We start from the raw sequence: 19,515 nt of genomic DNA on the forward strand, positions 1-19,515 counted from the left end.
TGTCCCAGAATGGCTCCACGATTGAATATTACAGCATTAAATTATATTAAATGCTGCGCATGACTTAATCCATGGCTGGGCATTTATGCACATGGAAGATAGGGGCTGGGCACTTAGGCGCCTGCTGTTCTGGAGACTGGGCAACCTGTATGGGAGCCTGTATGGGGTGCCCCATGCTTGCCCTACAGCCATCCAAGGCTGGTTGACCTGTCAGCTGCCCCTGGCATGCCCCTAGGGCTGTCCTTCAGCCCTCCATGGCTGGTGGGGACATCCAGGGCCTTCCTGGCCCTCATGGAGGTGGTTTTACACACAAGTACTTGGGGTAGCCCTATGGGCTAGCCCCTTTCCTATATGCAAACCTTAACTATCTACACAATGATCAACAGTACCATACCAGATACATAGAATCACTGACATCATTCCAGAGGGAGACTCACAACGCGGATTGGCACTGTTTCATGTGCAGGGACGATGCACACCTGACCTTGGACTCATGTGCAGGACAATCCTGACCTCGGATGACTGGGATGGAACCCCGGTTGGCTCGTTTACCGACTGACCTCACATGGGACCAGTTTACCATCCCAGGTCCTGCATCTTCTGTACAGATATGTCTACGTGGCATCCAAGTGCGGGATGCCCGTGACATACGGTTTCACAAATGATTGAGGACTAGTAAGGTATACAAAGACAAAGGCTTGGCTTTTAAGACTTTTTCGATAGGGTCATGCAAAAATTGCCAATCGCACATCCATGTTTGATCATCGTATAGTTGGATAACGAGCTACTTAAATTAGAAGATATAATATATCTAAGTAGAATCAGATAGTGCCACAGAATCTTAGTGTGTTGTAGACGTAGTCTCCGTCGTTAAAAAGGCGACGTCTACGTGTTGCCATGTGCATGTTTCGAACAACGCCTATACTCAAAATTGCCAGCTCTATTCTTAAATTAACCTATACCTAGGTAATACATAAAAACCTATTAAAAAGTTCAGATTTTTGAGACAAAACAGCTTTAGAATTAGACAATCATAATATTTAATATACCTTGCTCAATAGATAATTTACATTCATGGACAAACATACGGGTAGGTCTCAAAAAGCTATATATATAGTTATCATTTATGACCATGCCTAATAGCTTGTCAGTTACTAGGCTCTCGATAGTCTAAGTAAGACAGTGATGCAATTTGGACTACAAGGGCTTGCAACCTTATGAAGATCCACCCTTATAAAGTCCAAGCAAAATGTATTCTTCATTGAAGAACTAATCACGTATAGAGAGTTTTAATATAAATATAGCCACATCAGGAAGGAACCTGTTACAAAAAAAGATACCTTATACTCACTTATGCAGCATAAACACCGCTCTTCTTCACAAAGAATTGAAAGGAATCTGTATATTTTCTTAGGAAAATAATTGAAAACATATGAGCTAAATTCTTAGCACTTGTAAATTTGTATACCTTTAACTTGAGCACTAGAGTCGGTGACAAACGTAAAAGATACTATCATCCTTATCCTATTTAAAGTACATACGTGTCAATGTGTATGCAAAGGCTAAAATAGAAAGCTTTTTAAGCATAAAAAATTCTCGTTTAATCTGCATCACACAGATAGCCAACAAAATAGAGTGCCTATACTCTGGACTTGACGATGTATCTAGTTAATACATATAACCCATAAGAACTTTGGATTTTCAAAGACAAAGAGCTCTACAATCATATAGTCATGCTATTCAAGCAATCTTGGTCAATAGATGCAGTATCTTCTTCGACATGAGGACAAATTGACCTCAAAAAGCTGTATAAGTAGTTCTCATTACAACCATGCTCCATAGGCTCCGAGGCTTTTGATAGCCTAGAAGAACACATCCATACAAAATGGACTCTTAGAACCTACAACTCTATTAAGCTAAAACAAAAAACTCACTCAAGGCCAGCAAGGATCACATCCGAAAAGTAAAAATAAACATAGATACATCAAGAATGTACTTGTTGTAATAACACTATCCCTTATGCATGTATTAGAGAACACTATTTCCTTCACAAAGAATAATCAACAGAAAAGGTTAGAATATTAACTCGCAAATTTGCCATGTCCAAGAGCTCAACCAATAACTGAGTAGGGATATGAGCTCTCCATAGAAAGAGATATGCATAATTTGTTAGGTAAAGGACTTTAGTGTTGTTATTGAAGACACATAAGCAACACCCTTAGTACGTTTACAATTGTGTATCTTCCACCTGAGTAGAGGAGTCATCAAGAAACACAAAACGAGTGAGCGCAAAATGACTCCTTATTCTAATCATATATGAAGCACACATGTATCAATGTCTATGTAGAGCCAAAAAACATAAAAACTTTGTAATAGAGGAAATGCCAGAATTAATTTATAATACGCCATTTCTGCTTATTGCATAGGATCAAACATTATCTCTTCTTGTAACAACCCATTCAAAACTCTTTTAGTGATGGGATCCAATCGGGAATTTGATTAGGTTTTCTCCGGGTACCAGGGAGGAAAAGAGTTCCCAGGCCCCCTAGCCAGCGCTTCATCCAAACTTCAAGATAGTCACAATACTTACACACCCAATATGAAACTGCATGTTTCATAGATTCAGTTGACTTTAAAACAGTCTGTTAATGAAACCATAGTATCACTGATCATAATCCTCCAAAATATTCGATCGAATTCTAATTTCCAATCATTCCTTCATCGATGTACCTATGGCATCATTGGAAACCAGAACACTCACCACCTATCCACTCAGGGGCCTTTTCGATAGTTCCTAACTCATAGTACCCGACAATATATTCACTTATAAAAATCCACATGGAATCTCCGTTGAAGATCAACAAGATCAACCAACAGATCCATATAAAAAAGCCATGGACTCATCCGTTGAGGACCAACAAGGTCAATCAACCACATCCATGCCCCAATTCAGAAAACAACTCTTACTCCTTATTCCAATATCTTCCCCGACGCACGTGTGGGTATCTTCGGCGACCCCCAGCCCGAGCACCGTATGGTCAACACCCTCTAGGATTCTTTGCAGGTCACCTAGCGCTTCACTCATAGGCCGCTTCCTTGGTCCCTCATCCACCGTATCGGAAGCTCACCATTTAAATCGAACCGAGGCTGGTCGACCTTGCTACGCGAGACGTCCTCCGTTGACTCTCCGTCAGCTGTTGCAACTTTATCAGTTAGGTCTCCACGACCTCATTCACAAGATGCTCGAAATGCTTCCCCAACATTCTTGACATAAAACAGTCATTTAAAAACACGTCATAAATACAGTTTCTATAACGAACTCTCGTCTTTCCACATTGTTCCACATCAATCCACATTACTTAATCCACATCCAATTCATATGTATTCCCATTCTCATACAATCACATTATTTTTCATTTCATCACATATTTCCTCATTTATCCTCATCACATCTCATTCACTCGCATCTATCCATATCCACATCTCATCACATCACATTCATTCACATCTTATCCATTTATATCTACCCTGATCCACATCACATTACATCCATTTTGCCTCACATCTCATTCATTCACATCTATCCCATTTCACATCCCATCCCATCTCATCCATTCACATCACATCTCATTCATTCACATCTAGCCCGTTTCACATCACATCACATCACATTCATTCACATCACATATCATCCATTCACATCTATCCCAATTTACATCACATCCATTCGTGGGATAAATATCCCTTCATATAGAACTCATTATCAGATAACAATTCATTCAGAACATATCATTCATATCCTTAACACAATAATGGTCCATTAGATCGAAAATTCCATCTGAACATTCCTCCACGGGAATTTCAGTTATACAGGTTCTCAATTTGTCATCCCTTAATTTGAGCCTTTGGGTCAAAGGTCAAATAGCAGCAATCTGTCAGCACAATCCACTAATCTCGTAGTGATTTGCTGAAGTCATTATCACTATTCTAGTTATTAACATCATTACTAGGATTCGTCCCATTCATCCTCATTGTGGTTTTGTTCAACTTATCATCTTTCAACCAAAATTCAGGAATCATCATTTTTCGATCAGAATCCAAATCAACTCATCAATTCTCAACCAGAATTTTAAAATCATATCAACCAGCATTCGAATCCATCATCTAGATAGCATTTTTGCTTATAATTTCAAGGTCTTAGATTTACTCGTATATACTCCCAGTAAAGAGCTCCAGTTATATCCTCAGTATATACGGGTAGTCATCACGGTCCTTGGAATTATAAGGTAAATACCATCATATCTAGCCCTCAAGCAAGTCAGGGAATCCACATAATTGCGGTACTTCTATCTAAAGACCCAATTACAAATTTATGAATTTCATTATGAATATCAATTTGTATGAATTTCATCACACAATTCCAACCTTTACTACTACATAAATTTTTGACATTTCTGGCTTCTCAGTTGATCCACTTTAGCCAATTCGCTCTGATACTAGTTGAAAGATCCCCGCCCCCTCCGCGGGCGGCCAACGAATTCCATGCATATCTGAACAAGAGACTAATCCCTCGGTTCTTCCAAAACCGAACTCGAAAAAACTTTCCCCGCCGCCCGGAAAGCACGGGCAATTCCTCCAGGATATTTTTACTCTAACATAGTCAAGGTCATCACCAACCAAACTGATCCGACCGAACCTGTAAGTCACTTGGTCAGATCAAGGAAGAAACTTGCACTTGGATCATAGAGACCAACGCTTTTTTCCTCAAAAAGAGGCACAGCCGTTGATTCTTTTCCATAGAACAATTTCTATCCGGGATTTACTTCATCTATCGTACCATAACAGAATTGAGTCTCATTTTAGGGATTTATCAGTCCAGTCCCATGGGTTAGCCAACCGCCCAACCACTGTAGTGATGGGATCCAATTAGGAATTTGATTAGGTTTTATCCCGGGTACCAGGGAAAGAGTTCCCAGGCCCCCTAGTCGACGCTTCATGCAAACTTCAAGATAGTCACACCACTTACACACCCCCAATATGAAATTGCCTGTTTCACAGATTCAGCTGACTTTAAAATAGTCTTTTAATGAAACCATAGTATCACTGATCATAATCCTCCAAAATATCCGGTCGAATTCTACTTTTCAATCATTCCTTCATCTATGTACTTATGGCATCATTGACAACCAGAACACTCACCACCTGTCCACTCAAGGGCCTTTTCGATAGTTCCTAACTCATAGTACCCGGTAATATATTCACGTATAAAAATCCAGATGGAATCTCCATTGAAGATCAGCAAGATCAACCAACAGATCCATATAAAAGAGCCATGGACTCATCCGTTGAGGACCAGCAAGGTCAATCATCCAGATCCATGCCCGAATTCAGAAAACAACTCTTACTCCTTATTCCAATATCTTTCCCAACGCACGTGTGGGTATCTTCGGCAATCTAGAGCTTGAGCACCGTATGATCAACACCCTCTAGGATCCTTCGCAGGTCACCTAGCGCTTCACTCATAAGCCACTTCCTTGGTCCCTCATCCACCATACCGGAAGCTCACCATTTAAATCGAACCGAGGCTGGTCACTCACAAGACCTCAACCGACCTTGCTATGTGAGACGTCCTCCGTTGGGTCTCCGTCAGCTGTTGCAACTTTATCAGTTAGAACTCCACGACCTCATTCACAAGACGATCAAAATGCTTCCCCAGCATTCTTGACATAAAATAATCATTTAAAAACAGGTCATAAATACAGTGTCTATAATAACGAACTCTCATCTTTCCACATTGTTTCACATCAATCCACATTACTTAATCCACATCCAATTCATATGTATTCCCATTCTCATCCAATCACATCATTTTCCATTCTCATCCAATCACATCATTTTCCATTTCATCACATATTTTCTCATTTATCCTCATCACATCTCATCCGCTCGCATCTACCCATATCCACATCTCATACACATAAACTTAAAAATTAGTTTTCCATTGAATGTGACAAAAACCATTCTTTTTGCCTAGGATATTTAATTCTAGAATATGGTAGGAAGTCCTCTTTTCACGTTATGCATAAGAATGAATTATGTATCAATTTCTTAAAAATTGTGCCATAGCTCCGCTGCTATTGCTGGCAATTTTTAGATTTTATGAAAAGAATAAGACATAGTAATGTGATTATGATAGTATAACTATCTTTTACCCTTAAATCCAATATATGGATTTATCTCATAATATTATCATATTTTACAAGCATATAAGTATAAAAATCATTTTCTTAAACCTCTAGCTTCACAAGCCTAGAGTTTGATTTATGAATTGAGAATTTCTCCATGAGAAGCACTAATTGAATAAAGAATTGGTCATAGGAATGACCATTCTTTGGGGGAGAGAGAGATAAACATAAAAGCATTCTAATTTAAGCATAAATGTAAACTTTTATGTGATTAATCACTAAAATTCGTTAGAGAGCTTCATTTGCATTGAAGAACCATTCAATTGAATACTTCTCAAGCTTGAGAGGAGTTGAGAAGTGAAAAACATTTAGCAGATTAAGAAAAAGACCATAAAATCACATTTTACCTCTTGTTTTGCTTGATTCTTTTGTCATTGGAGAGGCCCCCAACCAATCAATTAGTTAGTATGTTGAGGAAGGCTCCAAAGAAGGTTGAAGAGAGAGAGAAGCTCCAATCTCTCCAATTTGTAGAGGTCTTAGAGGATAATAGAAAATAACATTATTTTAGTATAACAGTGGCATGGTATAATTCATAGATTTTTTTACAAAAGACTAAGGATCTATTTATAGGTGAGGGAGGCCTCTAACCAAGTCCAACTAGGTTCTAGAATTTTCCAGGTTCAGCTGAATTTGGACAAGGTTTGGCTCCCTTTTGATTTGGTTTAATCTAGGAGAGAGAAGAGATAAAAATACCACAATATTTTTGAGTTAAAAACTCCACCACATGTGTGAAATAGGTGCCTCCTTGAAGTGCCCCCTTCTCCTTACCAAGGTGTCAAAAATGTATCATTATACCCAAAATATCTCATTTTTTTAGTAATATTTCATAGTTTTTTACTAATAAACCTTGTACTCAGTCAACTCTTCATCTTATGTGGGCATTTACTCATTTTTGGGTATTTTTCTTTTATAAATTGGATTTATCTCCTCCCCACACTTGGATTGATCCTATTGGCCCATAGGAACCTTAATTGGACCATAATCCAAAAATTTCTAAAAATCTAGACCCTTAGGCTAAGGTCTTTTATACCTATTTTCAATTAATTCCAATTGCACATTGGAAATTTCTTTTTGAATTTTTGTTTTAGGGGAAACCATTTTAGACACTAGGAGGATTTTTATATCCAAAAATATCTCAATTTTGGATTACCTCCCTCTAGACATTTTCTCTCTCTAGGCCAAAATAGGGCAAAACAAGATCTTTCTTTTATTTCAGAGAGGGGAATAATTATAAGATCAGAAGGGGAGGTGCTTACACCTGTACACCTCAAAAGCTGAAAGGGAGGAATCTTACATCCTATCCCACTTAAAAAACGCGAGATGTCCTTATCTCACAGCTGGAGGACAACTCTTTCCCTTAAGATCCAACTGATTCTGGGGTTCCTTATAGTCTGGTCAACATTCAACAGAATCCTAGGATAAAGATCCCTTCATATAGAACTCATTATCAGATAACAATTCATTCAGAACATATCATTCATATCCTTAACACAATAATGGTCCACATAAAAGAGCCATGGACTCCATATAAAAGAGCCATGGACTCATCCGTTGTTGAGGACCAGCAAGGTCAATCAACCAGATCCATGCCTGAATTCAGAAAACAACTCTTACTCCTTATTCCAATATCTTCCCCGATGCACATGTGGGTATCTTCGACGACCCAAAGCCCGAGCACCATATGGTCAGCACCCTCTAGGATCCTTCGCAGGTCACCTAGCGCTTCACTCATAGGCCGCTTCCTTGGTCCCTCATCCACCGTACTGGAAGCTCACCATTTAAATTGAACCGAGGCTGGTCAAGACCTCGGCCAACCTTGCTACGTGAGACATCCTCCGTTGACTCTCCGTCAGCCATTGCAACTTTATCAGCCACCACGACCTCATTCATCCTCACAAGACGGTCAAAATGCTTCCCCAACATTCTTGATATAAAACAGTCATTTAAAAACAAGTCATAAATACAGTTTCTATAACGAACTCTCGTCTTTCCACATTACTTAATCCACATCCAATTCATATGTATTCCCATTCTTATCCAATAACATCATTTTTTATTTCATCACGTATTTCCTCATTTATCCTCATCACATCTAATCCACTCGCATCTACCCATATCCACATCTCATCACATCTAATCCACTCACATCTACCCATATCCACATCTCATCACGTCACATTCATTCACATCTTATCCATTCATATCTACCCCGATCCACATCACATCTCACATCCATGTTGCCTCACATCTCATTCATTCACATCTATCCCGATTCACATCCCATCCATTCACATCACATCTCATTCATTCACATCTATCTCGTTTCACATTACATCACATCACATTCATTCAAATCACATATCATCCATTCACATCTATCCCAATTTACATCACATCCATTTCACATCATATCTCATTCATTCACATCCATTTCACATCATATCCCAATTTACATCACATCCGTTTCACATCATATCTCATTCATTCACATCCATTTCACATCTATCCCAATTTACATCACATCCATTTCACATCATATCTCATTCATTCAAATCACATATCATCCATTCACATCTATCCCAATTTACATCACATCCATTTCACATCATATCTCATTCATTCACATCCCGATTCACATCTCATCCATTCGCATCCCATATCATTCATTCACACCCGATTCACATGACATCACATCTCATTCATTCACATCTCGATTCACATCACATCTCATTCATTCACATCTCGATTCATATCACATTACATCTCATCCTTTCACGTCCCATATCATTCATTCACGTCCATCACATTCATTTACATCATATCCATTACATCACATTCATTCATATCCATCACATTCATTCTCATCACCATTCCATCACATACATTCTATCCACATTACATCACATCCACATCATATCTCATTCATACACATCTCATCTCATTCATCCACATCCATCCAATCATTCACATGTACGATTACCCACATCTATTCATACATTCACATTTATCACTTCACATCCACATATATTCACGTCACATCACCTCTTTACATCACATCACATCTCATCCACATCCACATTTCATTCACATCCACGTCCCTTTTCATCACATCACATCTCATCCACATCCACATGACATTCACATCCACTTCTCTTTACATCACATCACATCTTATCCACATCCACATCCACATCCATTTACGTCACATCACATCCTTTCACATCCACATCCACATCCACATTCACATCCATTTACATCACATCACATCCTTTCACATCCACATCCACATTCACATCCATTTGCATCCACATTCACATCCATTTGCATCACATCACATCCTTTCACATCCACATCCACATCCACATTCATTTATATCACTTCTTTCACATACATACCCAGGTCCATTTACATCACATTCTTTCACATGCACATCCACATCCATTTACATTATATTCTTTCACATACACATCCACATCCATTTACTTCCCATCTCATCCTTTCACATATCCTCTCATCTCATCATTCACATCCACATCCATTTAGTTCACATCTCATCCTCATTCATTTTCACATCTCATCTCATCATTCACATCCACATCCACATCTCATCTCATCATTCACATCCACATTCACATCCATTTAGTTCACATCTCATCCTCATTCATTTTCATCACACCACATCCCATCACGTCCCACTCACATCTTATCGCATCCTACATCATATCACATCCATTCACATCCTATCGTATCCCATTTACATCTTATCACATCCATTCACATCTTATCGCATCCCATTTACATCTTATCACATCCATTCACATACTATGCCATCCCATTTATATCTTATCACATCCATTCACATGCTATTCCCATTTAGTAGCTTTTTCTAATTTGATACCGATAATATGGGACTTTTCTAATTTGATACCGATAATATGGGACTTTTTCTAAATTTCTCCCGATTGCTTGGCCTAGAGAAAGGTTCTTTTTCTCGACGACTATTTCCATATTCCTTCTTAATTCCTCAAATGAATTATAATCGATATTCCTCTTTGAATAAGAGAATTCATGGGATTTACAAAAATCAATTCTACCCATATTTCCACTTTTGATAAATAATCATAAATTGAATTATACTAAAAATTTCTCTTCTTCCCATTTAATTTCTTAGATTCAATTACCATGGGAATTCCTTTTTTTACATTTAATTTTTTGCATTCCAATGTCATGGGAATTCCTCTTTTATCATCAAATATTTCTCATAAAATAAATTCATCTAAAAAAATATCCATTAAATCAATATGATAGGAATTTCTCTTTTCTCATTTAATTGATTGAATGCCAAATGTCATAGGAATTTCTCTTTTATCATTTAAATATTCCTCATATATAAAATATATTTATCTAAAATTCATCTTTGAATTTAAAAAAAATATCCATTAATTCCAATATGCTAGGAATTTCTCTTTTCCCATTTAAATGATTGAATTCCAAATGTCATAGGAATTCCTCTTTTATCATTTAAATATTTCTCATGCATAAAATAAATTTATCTAAAATTCATCTTTGAATTTAAATAAAATATCCATTAATTTCAATATGCTAGGAATTTCTCTTTTCCCATTTAAATGATTGAATTCCAAATGTCATAGGAATTCCTCTTTTATCATTTAAATATTTCTCATGCATAAAATAAATTTATCTAAAATTCATCTTTGAATTTAAATAAAATATCCATTAATTCCAATCTGCTAGGAATTTCTCTTTTCCCATTTAAATGATTGAATTGCAAATGTCATAGGAATTTCTTTTTTATTATTTAAATATTTCTCATGCATAAAATAAATTTATCTAAAATTCATCTTTGAATTTAAATAAAATATCCATTAATTCCAATATGCTAGGAATTTCTCTTTTTCCATTTAAATGATTGAATTCCAAATGTCATAGGAATTCCTCTTTTATCATTTAAATATAATTACCATAATTTTCTCTTTTTTTAATTATTTAATTACACATAAACTTAAAAATTAGTTTTCCATTGAATGTGACAAAAACCATTCTTTTTGCCTAGGATATTGAATCCTAGAATGTGGTAGGAAGTCCTCTTTTCACGTTATGCATAAGAATGAATTATGTATCAATTTCTTAGAAATTTTACCATAGCTCCGCTGCTATTGCTAGCAATTTTTAATTTTTATGAAAAGAATAAGACATAGTAATGTAATTATGATAATATAACTGTCTTTTACCTGTAAATCCAATTTATGGATTTATCTCATAATATTATCATATTTTACAAGCATATAAGTATAAAAATCATTTTCTTAAACCTCTAGCTTCACAAGCCTAGAGTTTGATTTATGAATTGAGAATTTCTCCATGAGAAGCACTAATCGAATAGAGAATTGGTCATAGGAATGACCACTCTTTGGGGGAGAGAGAGATAAACATAAAAGCATTCTAATTTAAGCATAAATATAAACTTTATGTGATTAATCACTAAAATTTGTTAGAGGGCTTCATTTGCATTGAAGAACCATTCAATTGAATACTTCTCAAGCTTGAGAGGGGTTGAGAAGTGAAAAACATTTAGAAGATTGAGAAAAAGACCATAAAATCACATTTTACCTCTTGCTTTGCTTGATTCTTTAGTCATTAGAGAGGCCCCCAACCAGTCAATTGGTTAGTATGTTGAGGAAGGCTCCAAAGAAGGTTGAAGAGAGAGAGAGAGAGAGAAGCTCCAATCTCTCCAAATTGTAGAGGAGTTTTAGAGGTAATAGAAAATAATATTATTTTAGTATAATACTGGCATGTTATAGTTCATAGATTTTTTTACAAAAGACTAAGGATCTATTTATAGGTGAGGGAGGCCTCTAACCAAGTCCAACTAGGTTATAGGTGAGGGAGGCCTCTAACCAAGTCCAACTAGGTTATAGGTGAGGGAGGCCTCTAACCAAGTCCAACTAGGTTCTAGAATTTTACAGGTTCAGTTTGGCTGAATTTGGACAAGGTTTATCTCCCTTTTAATTTGTTTTGATTCAGGAGAGAGGAGAGATAAAAATATCACAATATTTTTGAGTTAAAAACTCCACCACATGTGTGAAATAGGCGCCTCCTTGAAGTTCCCCCTTCTCCTTACCAAGGTGTCAAAAATGTATCATTATACCCAAAATATCTCATTTTTTTAGTAATATCTCATAGTTTTTTACTAATAAACCTTGTACTCAGTCAACTCTTCATCTTATGTGGGCATTTACTCATTTTTGGGTATTTTTCTTTTATAAATTGGATTTATCTCCTCCCCACCTTTGGATTGATCCTATTGGCCCATAGGAACCTTAATTGGACCATAATCCAAAAATTTCTTAAAATCTAGACCCTTAGGCTAAGGTCCTTTATACCTATTTTTAATTAATTCCAATTGCACATTGGAAAGTTCTTTTTGAATTTCTGTTTCAAGGGAAACCATTTTAGACACTAGGAGGAATTTTATATCCAAAAATATCTCAATTTTGGATTACCTCCCTCTAGACATTTTCTCTCTCCAGGCCAAAACAGGATCTTTCTTTTATTTCAGAGAGGGAAATAATTATAAGATCAGAAGGGGAGGTTCTTACACTTGTACACCTCAAAAGCTGGAAGGGAGGAATCGTACATCCTATGCCACTTAAAAAACGCGAGATGTCCTCATCTCGCAGCTAGAGGACAACTCTTTCCCTTAAGATCCAACTGATTCTGGGGTTTCTTATAGTCTGGTCAACCCAACAGAATCTTGGGATAAAGATCCCTTCATATAGAACTCATTATCAGATAACAATTCATTCAGAACATATCATTCATATCCTTAACACAATAATGGTCCACTAGATCGAAAATTCCATCTGAACATTCCTCCACGGGAATTTCAGGTATACAGGTTCTCAATTTGTCATCCCTTAATTTGAGCCACGGTCAAAGGTCAAACAGCAGCAATCTGTCAGCACAATCCACTAATCTCGTAGTGATTTGCTGAAGTCATTATCACTATTCCAGTTATTAACATCATTACTGGGATTCGTCCCATTCATCCTTGTTCAACTTATCACCTTTCAACCAAAATTCAGGAATCATCATTTTTCGATCAGAATCCAAATCAACTCATCAATTCTCAACCAGAATTTTAAAATCATATCAATCAGCATTCGAATCTATCATCTGGATAGCGTTTTTGCTTATAATTTCAAGGTCTTAGATTTACTCGTATATACTGCCAGTAAAGAGCTGTAGTTATACCCTCGATATATACGAGTAGTCACACTCCTTGGAATCATCTTATCTAGGCCTCAAGCAAGTCAGGGATTCCACATAATTGGGGTACTTCCATCTGAAGACCCAACTACCAATTTATGAATTTCATTCTGAATATCAATTTGTACGAGTTTCATCACACAATTCCAACCTTTTACTACTACTTCATAAATTTTTGACATTTCTGGCTTTCCGGTTGATCCACTTTAGCCAATTTGCTCTGATACCAGCTGAAAGATCCCCGCCCCCTCTACGCGACGAATTCGAGGGTGCTAGCAGCGAAAGTAGCACTTCTTGCGCAAGGCAGGGTCCCTCACTCAGGGCCTCGCCCACGGATATCCGGACAAGAGACTAATCCCTCGGTTCTTCCAAAACCGAACTCGAAAAAACTTCCCCCGCCCGAAAAGCACGGGCGATTTCTCCATGATATTTTTACTCTAACGTAGTCAAGGTCATCACTAACCAAATTGATCCGACCAAACCTGTAAGTCACTTGGTCAGATCAAGGAAGAAACTTGCACTTGGATCATAGAGACCAACGCTTTTTTCCTCATCGAGAGGCACAGCCGTTGATTCTTTTCCATAAAACAATTTCTATCCAGGATTTACTTCATCTATCGTACCATAACAGAATTGAGTCTCATTTTAGGGATCTATCAGTCCAACCTAACCCCATCCAGTCCCATGGGTTAGCCAACCGCCCAACCACTTTAGTGATGGGATCCAATTAGGAATTTGATTAGGTTTTGTCCCGGGTACCAGGGAAAAGAGTTCCCAGGCCCCCTAGCCGGCTCTTCATGAAAACTTCAAGATAGTCACACCACTTACACACACCCAATATGAAATTGCCTGTTTCACAGATTCAGCTGACTTTAAAATAGTCTTTTAATGAAACCATAGTATCACTGATCATAATCCTCCAAAATATCCGGTCGAATTCTACTTTTCAATCATTCCTTCATCGGTGTACTTATGGCATCATTGACAACCAGAACACTCACCACCTATCCACTCAAGGGCCTTTTCGATAGTTCCTAACTCATAGTACCCGGTAATATATTCACGTATAAAAATCCAGATGGAATCTCCATTGAAGATCAGCAAGATCAACCAACAGATCCATATAAAAGAGCCATGGACTCATCCGTTGAGGACCAGCAAGGTCAATCATCCAGATCCATGCCCAGATTTAGATCCATATAAAAGAGCCATGGACTCATCCGTTGAGGACCAGCAAGGTCAATCAACCAGATCCATGCCCGAATTCAGAAAACAACTCTTACTCCTTATTCCAATATCTTTTTCGACACACGTGTGGGTATCTTCGGCGTCCCAAAGCTCGAGCACCGTATGGTCAGCACCCTCTAGGATCCTTCGCAGGTCACCTAGCGCTTCACTCATAGGCTGCTTCCTTGGTCCCTCATCCACCGTACCGAAAGCTCACCATTTAAATCAAACCGAAGCTGGCCAAGACCTCGATCGACCTTGCTACGCGAGACGTCCTCCGTTGACTCTCCGTCAGCTGTTGCAACTTTATCAGTTAGGTCTCCACGACCTCATTCACAAGACGGTCAAAATGCTTCCCCAACATTCTTGACATAAAACAGTCATTTAAAAACAGGTCATAAATACACTTTCTATAACAAACTCTCGTCTTTCCACATTGTTCCACATTACTTAATCCACATCCAATTCATATGTATTCCCATTCTCATCCAATAACATCATTTTCCAATTCATATGTATTCCCATTCTCATCCAATAACATCATTTTCCATTTCATCACATATTTCCTCATTTATCCACATCACATCTCATCCACTCGCATCTACCCATATCCACATCTCATCACATCACATTCATTCACATCTTATACATTCATATCTACCCCGATCCACATCACATCACATCCATTTTACCTCACATCTCATTCATTCACATCTATCCCGATTCACATCCCATCCCATCTCATTCATTCACATCACATCTCATTCATTCACATCTATCCCATTTCACATTACATCACATCACATTCATTCACATCATATATCATCCATTCACATCTATCCCAATTTACATCACATCCATTTCACATCATATCTCATTCATTCACATCGCGATTCACATCACATCACATCTCATCCATTCACATCCCGATTCACATCACATCCCATCCATCCATTCACATCCCATATGATTCATTCACATCCCGATTCACATGACATCACATCTCATTCATTCACATCTCGATTCACATCACATTACATCTCATCCTTTCACATTACATCACATTACATCTCATCCTTTCACGTCCCATATCATTTATTCAGGTCCATCACATTCATTTACATCACATCCATTCCATCACATCACATTCATTCATATCCATCACATTCATTCTCATCACCATTCCATCACATACATTCTATCCACATTACATCACATCCACATCTCATCTCATTCATACACATCTCATCTCATTCATCCACATCCATCCAATCATTCACATGTACGATTACCCACATCTATTCATACATTCACATCTATCACTTCACATCCACATATATTCACGTCACATCACATCACATCTCATCCACATCCACATCACATTCACATCCACGTCCCTTTTCATCACATCACATCTCATCCACATCCACATCACATTCACATCCACTTCCCTTTACATCACATCACATCTTATCCACATCCACATCCATTTATATCACATCACATCCTTTCACATCCACATCCACATTCACATCCATTTACATCACATCACATCCTTTCACATCCACATCCACATCCACATTGCATCACATCACATCCTTTCACATCCACATCCACATCCACATTCATTTATATCACTTCTTTCACATACATATCCACGTCCATTTACAACACATTCTTTCACATGCACATCCACATCCATTTACATCATATTCTTTCACATACACATCCACATCCATTTACTTCCCATCTCATCCTTTCACATATCCTCTCATCTCATTCACATCCACATCCATTTACTTCACATCTCATCCTCATTCATTTTCATCACACCTTATCCCATCACGTCCCATTTACATCTTATCGCATCCTATTCACATCCATTCACATCCATTCACATCCTATCGCATCCTATTCACATCCATTCACATCCCATTCGCATCCTATTCGCATCCTATTCGCATCCATTCACATCCATTCACATCCTATCGCATCCTATTCACATCCATTCACATCCTATCGCATCCCATTTATATCTTATCACATCCATTCACATCCATTTACATCTTATCACATCCATTCACATCCTATCGCATCCCATTTACATCTTATCGCATCCCATTTACATCTTATCACATCCATTCACATCTTATCGTATCCCATTTACATCTTATCACATCCATTCACATCATATGACATCCCATTTACATCTTATCACATCCATTCACATCCTATGACATCCCATTTGCATCTTATCACATCCATTCACATCCTATTCTCATTTAGTAGCTTTTTCTAATTTGATACCGATAATATGGGACTTTTTTTAAATTTCTCCCAATTACTTGGCCTAGATAAAGGTTCTTTTTCTCGACGACTATTTTCATATTCCTTCTCAATTCCTCAAATGAATTATATTTGATATTCCTCTTTGAATAAAAGAATTCATGGGATTTACAAAAATCAATTCTACCCATATTTTCACTTTTGATAAATAATCATAAATTGAATTATACTAAAAATTTCTCTTCTTCCCATTTAATTTCTTAGATCTCAATTACCATGGGAATTCTTCTTTTTGCATTTAATTATTTGCATTCCAATGTCATGGGAATTCCTCTTTTATCATCAAATATTTCTCATAAAATAAATTCATCTAAAATAAAATATCCATTAATTCAATATGCTAGGAATTTCTCTTTTCTCATTTAAATGATTGAATTCCAAATGTCATAGGAATTCCTCTTTTATCATTTGAATATTCCTCATATATAAAATATATTTATCTAAAATTTATCTTTGAATTTAAATAAAATATCCATTAATTTCAATATGCTAGGAATTTCTCTTTTTCCATTTAAATGATTGAATTCCAAATGTCATAGGAATTCCTCTTTTATCATTTAAATATTTCTCATGCATAAAATAAATTTATCTAAAATTCATCTTTGAATTTAAATAAAATATCCATTAGTTCCAATATGCTAGGAATTTTTCTTTTCCATTTAAATGATTAAATTCCAAATGTCATAGGAATTCCTCTTTTATCATTTAAATATTTCTCATGCATAAAATAAATTTATCTAAAATTCATCTTTGAATTTAAATAAAATATCCATTAATTCCAATATGCTAGGAATTTCTCTTTTCCCATTTAAATGATTGAATTCCAAATGTCATAGGAATTCCTCTTTTATTATTTAAATATTTCTCATGCATAAAAAAATTATCTAAAATTTATCTTTGAATTTAAATAAAATATCCATTAATTCTAATATGCTAGGAATTTCTCTTTTCCCATCTAAATGATTGAATTCCAAATGTCATAGAAATTTCTCTCTTATCATTTAAATATAATTACCATAATTTTATCTTTTCTTAATTATTTAATTACACATAAGCTTAAAAATTAGCTGTCCATTGAATATGACAAAAACCATTCTTTTTGCCTAGGATATTCAATCCTAAAATATGATAGGAAGTCCTCTTTTCACGTTATGCATAAGAATGAATTATGTATTAATTTCCTAAAAGAATAAGACATAGTAATGTAATTATGATAGTATAACTATCTTTTATCCTTAAACAGGGCAAAACAGGATCTTTCTTTTATTTCAGAGAGGGGAATAATTATAAGATCAGAAGGGGAGGTTCTTACACCTGTACACCTCAAAAGCTAGAAGGGAGGAATCTTACAATGTAAGTCTACTATGTGGGTTCAAAAGGAGGAGTTTTTAACTCAAGATTTGAAAAATTTTTACAGAAATCTATTTGCATAAGGGGTTTTTTAATAGCACTTTGAAAAAAAAACTCCTAAGGTTGTAAAGAAAAAGGGGTCGTTTTATTAAGCCAGAATTCATACAAAAGAGTATTCTTTAATACCCTTTGAATGCATGTTATATATAGGTATTCTTAAGAGTGCACCCCCCGAGCCCACAATCCTTATGCACAACCATAAGTTCACAAGCTACAAAGGGTACAACATGGTTATTTGGGAAGTTTATAAGCCAAAAGTTTACAAGCAAGCAATCTTAGTAAACAAATTTCTAAGCTATACATAGTTATAAATTGAGAAGCATAGTTGTTAGGGAATGAGAATTTAAACATGAACATGGCTAGTGGAAGAAATCAGAACGAGTATTCTTGGGAAAAAATGGGAATGAGAAAACTACATTTTTTAATTTAAAAAAGCATAGCAAACAAGATAGTGCCTAAGAAAATAGTAAACATCAAGCTAGAGAGTTTAATTATAAATCGATTGTCTTATCTATCACATGCATTAAAAACATGTTCAACAAAATGACATTGAGAAACAAGAGAACATAGATCATATGCATGCACATATATTAAGAAATGAGTTCTACAAAATGACATCTTGAGAAATGGGAGAACGGAGATCCTATGCATGCACACATATAGAGATCTTATGCATGCTCAAACAAATGCATTAAAATGTACACATATTATCTCTTCTACAATACCATAATGCATTAACCTATTCATTATACTATTTTAGGCCTCATAGATTCATTGGGACTTTTAAAGTTATTAATCTCTCTCTCTCTCTCTCTCTCTCTCTCTCTCTCTCTCTCTCTCTAAAAGAAGAAAAAAAATTTAACAAATGGTTTAAATTTACTTACGTGCATCACAATGCCATCTTCTTTGGTCTACTTATCTCTTCTTTCCACAAACAGAAGGTGTCAAAGTATGTGTTTACATCTCAATCACATCTCAATGGGTGGCTTTTAGATAG

Source organism: Cibotium barometz, chromosome 37 (assembly GCF_041138505.1).
Source record: "Cibotium barometz isolate CiBa-2024 chromosome 37, ASM4113850v1, whole genome shotgun sequence".
Classification (NCBI taxonomy): Eukaryota; Viridiplantae; Streptophyta; class Polypodiopsida; order Cyatheales; family Cibotiaceae; genus Cibotium; species Cibotium barometz.